This window comes from Euprymna scolopes, chromosome 23 (genome assembly GCF_053919585.1).
Source record: "Euprymna scolopes isolate OS-2025 chromosome 23, ASM5391958v1, whole genome shotgun sequence".
In the NCBI taxonomy this organism is placed as follows: domain Eukaryota; kingdom Metazoa; phylum Mollusca; class Cephalopoda; order Sepiida; family Sepiolidae; genus Euprymna; species Euprymna scolopes.
Genome location: NC_136504.1, coordinates 25610525 through 25616524, shown reverse-complemented (window position 1 = coordinate 25616524; position 6000 = coordinate 25610525). Strand labels below are relative to the sequence as shown.

General features: G+C 36.3%; 1 protein-coding gene across 1 annotated transcript in view; it reads left to right on the top strand.

Moving 5' to 3' along the window:
- The first annotated feature begins 355 nt into the window (after positions 1 to 355).
- Positions 356 to 6000, top strand: part of LOC145245808 (uncharacterized) — an 81386-nt gene continuing 75741 nt past the window's right edge. The window contains exon 1 of the mRNA XM_080107453.1: positions 356 to 1023. The gene's annotated coding sequence lies outside the window, so the exon portion shown is untranslated. The remainder of the gene's footprint in view (positions 1024 to 6000) is intronic.

Genomic DNA, 6000 nt, shown 5'->3' with positions numbered 1-6000 from the left:
ATGTTCTTCCACAGTTCCCTCCCTCTCTGCCACCCTCTCTCTCTTCCTCTCCCTTTTCATCTCTCTGCTTCCCGTTTTCTTTATCCCCCCCCCTCTCTCTCTCTCTCTCTCTCTCTCTCTCTATCTATCTATCTATCACTGTGTTTCATATAATTTTGCTTCTTCGGCCCCTTTCTTTCAGTCTTCCTCTCTTTCTCTCTCTTTCTTTTTTCTGCTTTCTATCTTTATCTTTCTCTCCTCTCTCTTTCTCTCTTCCTCTCGCTGCTGCATTTTCTTTTACAGTTGCTTTCTCCCAGTCTTCCTCTCTCGCGCTCCATCTATTCTATTCTCTCTCTCTCTCTCTCTCTCTCTCTCTCTCTCTCTCTCTCTTCTTTCTCTTCTGTTCTTCACTCGGACCCCTTTTTATTTTTCTTCTTTCCTTTCTTTCTTCCTCCATGTCGTCCATATTTACTTACCCTCCTTCATGCTAAGTTAGACACAAAGTTGGTTCTTTCTTTTTCTAAATACTTATTTCTTTTTTCTCTCCAATGCATTTCTTTCTTTCTATCTGTCCTACTTTTCTTTCTCTTCGCTGTCTTTCTTTCTTTCTTTCTTTCTCTAAGTTCTTCTTTCTTTCTTCTTTCCTCCTCCAATATCTTTCTTTCTATATTGTCTTTCTTCTTTCGATTATTTCTGCCTTGTTATTGTTATTTATCTATTTCTCACCTTCACACGCTCAAGACTTCATCGAACGTCGACAAATAAAAATGATATTCGGACATTATTTCCCTTGATAATCTATTAGCCTGCTTTTAAAGAAGCGGACACTATTTTCTTCGTTCGTGTATTTAGTTGAATGTTATGGCTATCCGTTCAGACGGGAGAGGGACTTGTCACTTCACGTCCTCAGTTTCCTAAACATCTAAACCAGGCGGCGGGTTGATTCTACACTAACAGAGAAAAAAAAAACCTTGGCCTTGTTAAGTCGTGATTCCACGACACACACATCAAACACGCTTTTCCCAACGCGGACAGAAACGGGCGGTAAGTAACTTTTACTTTTGAAGGAGTTCTACTTGATGATTTTTTCATTTCTTTTTTTTTTTTTTTTTTTTTGCCGACATAGCCGTAATGGAATACAAAAATATATTTATCTGAGAAAGCCTTAGAATATCTATCTATCTATCTATCTATCTATCTATCTATCTATCTATCTCAAAACGGGTTTTTTCTCTCGCGCCTGTTTCTTTCTCTTTCTCTCTCTCTCTCTCTCTCTCTCTCTCTCTCTCACACACACACACACACACACACTCACTCACTCACACACACACACACACACACACACACACACACACACACACACACACACACACACACACACAAAGTTCCACTTTATATAATAGCAGAGATCAAAATAAACATAGCTCATCAAAACGGGGAAATAACATTTCAAGAATGTAACAATAAACATTCAATAATAAGCTAACTTTAAGGATATATGAAAAGAACAACGGAGAGGCAAATAATCTATTACTAGCAGAGTGGTCCGACGTTGCCCGGGATTGAATGATGATCAGCGAATGTTTCACATTCCCACATTTTTATTGTCATTGAAATCGATAATATAGCCAATTTCTCAATCAAATCGATTGATTGCCTGCTTTAATGGGGGACCCGTCGCCATACACCTGAAGGGAGCTTCACGTGACGCTCGCAATGACTAAGTTCACAATATATTATAGTCTACATTGCACTGTAGAGAACCTATAGCTGATTTTATAAAATTATTTTTATATATAATGACTTGAATTTAAATTTAAAATGCAAAAGTCAAGTATCATTGTGAAATTGTGCTTTAAACAGAAACATTCATTTCGAACTCGCCCTCATCATATCAAAGGACCTGCATTTGGTTTTACATGTTAGGATTGTGTGGTAATAAAACTTCTCAAATGTACTTGCGATATTAGGCTGTGTATGTGTACGATGTTAACTGTGGTCAAAATCGCCTGTAGCTTCTTTCGGCAGATTATTTCGATTATTAATACTTATCGAAGACATTTAAACACAAAACCTATCTAAGAACACTGCCAGGCATATAAAATAATTCGTGTGAAATTTCATAAAAATCAACCCAGCCGTTTCCGAGTCGATAGGGAACGAACTCACAGACACACAAGCAAATTTCCTTTTATATAAAAGTAGAGATAATAAAGAACTATTTCTGTTTGTTTGTGCCTATTTACAATGCCTCCCCACGGGACAGAGTTTGGATTTATTTGCTTCCCCACTGAGCAAATTAGGCACAAGGCCGTTTTTTAATGTGGAGAGAGAGGGAGGGGGAGGGAAAGGGGGATCCTGCTCCCGAGAGGTGGGAAATGGGAGCTGGATGGTAACTATGGTCGTAGGGTGATCCCTACCTTAACCATGTTCAGATATGTGGGGTTACCCCCACATATGGTCTTTGCTAGTCTGGCCTTTGCTTGCAGCATCTTGTCGCCCGGACCCTCGAGGGGGGTCTGAGTTGTTTGTGTTTGTTCACTGTTTCAGAAATATATTTTAAATACTGAAAACTTCAACATTCAAGAGATTATCTCATTTGCATATCACATTAAAGAAAGTCTATTTTAATAATTAACTGTAATCTTTTTCATGAAAATTAGCAATAGAATTGTTTAAGTATTCTATTTAGAAATATTTTATTAAGTTGATTTATTTAATTTAGTTTCTTAATTTACATTTACATTTATTTTTAATTATTATCAGTTACGTTTAAAAACGGAAGTAAGTTTTCATTTAACTTATGAGTTTTTTTTTGTTTTTTGTTTTTCCTTTAAACTATGAGATTTTACTTCCCTTTCTGAATTTCATTGATAAAGATAATTATGTTTTATGTTTCCAAAAGTCCAAAATATGGTTAACTTTCAGGAAAATCGTAATAACTTAGAATATTTGGTGCATCTTAAATAATATGTGACTTAACCCTCCGCCCGGCAATGTGTATTTTACCTGGCAACGCCGGGTATGTACAGCTAGAAATGAATAAAATGATCTTTCCTAATATCAACGTGCAGGAATCAGGAAGTTTCATTGGATGTACTGCTTGCTTGTCAAGTAGAGAGAAGACGTTTCTACGAATAGCGCCGATGAAGAGGCGCTCATAAAGCCAAGCCAATTCACGATGGTCCCCGGTGTAGCGCTTCATTAACAATCCAAAGCTGTTCCACGCGTCTCAATGGTGATCGGTTGAAGGTATTTAGTTCTCTCTCATTGCAAGAACTTAGACATCAGGGTAGGAAAGTGGGATAGAGACATTAACACCCCCAGAGGAGGTGAACTGATCTGCAAAAACTGCATTCCCGGTGAGGGCGCCCCAGGCAATTAGCAATAAACTAACCCCTTCTTAAAGAGAGAAGGCACGGCCTGGGAGGGTGGATCTCCTGGAATTGCACAGAATTTAACTCCCGCCGCAAAATAAACAGAGACCTGATCATTACAGGAATGGTCTAATCTATGTTGATTTTTTTTTTGGGGGGGGGGCTCCAGATAAAAATCCATAGCCGGTTATCGGCTGAAACAAACGGAAAAACAACTATTTTTTTCCTCGTAGGAAGGCAAGTAAATAAGTATAAAGGGAGAAAGAGGAAGAGAAAGCGAACGAGAGAGAGAGAGAGAGGAAGAAAGAGAAAGAGAGAGAGAGAGGGAGGAGAAAGGGGAAAGAACTTTTTCATAGCAAATGCTCGTCTGAGCTTCAATCCCCGCTTGCCAAACTTTCACAAAAAAAAATCGTCTAGCTACAACGAATATTAACATTCTCCCACACACTATCTGTGCGTACATCTAAACGCAAATTCCAATAACAAAACTTCTTTCCTAGAATTCTGTTCCGCTAGCTTGCTTTCCAGCTGACTACAATATGGTCGTCTTCAAGTCCAATGTAAACAAGTTCTTGTTGAGCCGAACCCCTAAATAACCCATTTCTACCCCATTTCCATCACTAATTATTATTATGCTGTTGTCCAAGTGACTACCACACACTTATTAATCCTTATCCTCGAGTGGATCGGGCCTTTATAAGTGGTGACTCCCATATATAACAAAGAAACGGAGGAGGGAATGAATAGCGTGACCGATTAAGGAACTACTTTCTATATAAATAAAGCAGTAGAGGTATGTATGTTTGTGTGTGTAAATATTTAACCGATAAACTCTGCTCGAATGACACTGAAATCCACATGAAATAGCAATCATACACAAAGGATGGTTTAACGTGTAAAATCTTTGTTTGGATGGATGATATACGTCGGCAAGTTGAAATGCGAAATGGTCATTTCAACTTGCCGACATATTTCTATTAATTTTAAGCATGCGCAAATTCATTCATAATTGAGGTGGTCAAAATTTAAATATTTCTCATCCATTTGTCGATAGCTCAAACGGTAGGAAATGCAGCTGGAGCGCTAAATGTTTTAGTTTCGATTTTCGCTGATGGCACCCAAGTCTTTTTTTTTTTTTTTGTAACTTAAGTAAATACTTAAAGTTTACGCATAAATTTATACTTTCGTATATTAATTTTATGTGATTAAATGAAGTAGTTATATATATATATATATATATATATATATATATATATATGTGTGTGTGTGTGTGTGTGTGTGTGTGTGTGTGTGTGTGTGTGTGTGTGTGCGTGTGTGTGTATGTGTGTGTGTGTGTGTGTGTGTTTTACCGTTTTATCTGTTTGGTTACATATGTTTCAGATGTTGGACCATGTTTAAGATCTAACAGCCTCGTCAGACCTTACAGAAGTGGTTGTTAGTATTAGGAAGAGGTGTTCTAAAACACTTCTTCCTAATACTAACAACCACTTCTGGAAGGTCTGACGAGGCTGTTAGATCGTAAACATGGTCTAACATCTGAAACATATGTAACCAAACCGATAAAACGGTAATAAAAAAAATAAAAATAAAACACATATTTGCTCTGCAATAGTATTGAGCACTCTCTAAAGGTTTTTACTAATTACTAGTTTTACCAAATATATATATATATATATATATATATATATATATATATATATATATATATATATATATAGGCACCGCCAAAACTGGGGGGGCAGGTCAGTACTTTTTGACGGACCGTCTTTTTAAAAATCTACCAAAAATCAGGTAATTATCCGATCAATACGAAATTTTCAGCGATTATTAGGAGAAGAATGAACTTTATAACAGTGTACTTATTTTTCATAAACGATATTTATATATATATTTTTTTTTTGCTTACAAAACCCCCCCCTTGTTTTGAAGTGGGAACAAATATGCTTAAAATAATCATCTGAAACTGAACAAAACATATTGTGTTGTTGTAAGGGACAGAATTATAGATTAAAAAAAAAAAAAAGAAAAAAATTGTTTGCATACCTTATTTTGACGTCTGAATATCAGAACTTCGATTGTGTTTAATTATCCCGCTTTTGAGTTTTGAAGTGTGAAATTCGGTGAATATGTTAAGTAAAATAATTAATTTAAGTTAAGCAAAACAAAAAAAAAAATTTTTTTATATTTATACGAAAAAAGCCATTTTAAAATTTTTGATAAATAAATTAGCAATTTTTTTTTAGCGAGCCGAATAATGCATGACCATTATTAAACAGAGCATGCTTTGAATAATCGATACAAAAAAAAAAATTCGATAAATATTGTGCCCTTTGTGTTAAAAATAGCATCATTTTTTTCGATCTCGTTTGAAAACGTTTGCCGCCTTTCGACTACGGTGGACCAAACGCGCTGAAATAATTTTTTTTTATTCTGCTTTAAATTGCCCCCTCCCCCCATTTTGAGGAGCCTGGCCCCCACACACATACACATTAAAAACCAAACTCATACAAATGGTCACCCATCTGGTACTGGCCAGCCTCAGCTTAATAATACATTGAAATTTTCGTCACTGAAAAATAAGTTTTTTTGGCCTGTTTAGTCTTCCATAGTTTTCGTCTCAGCGAAAGAAAACGTAAACAGAGTC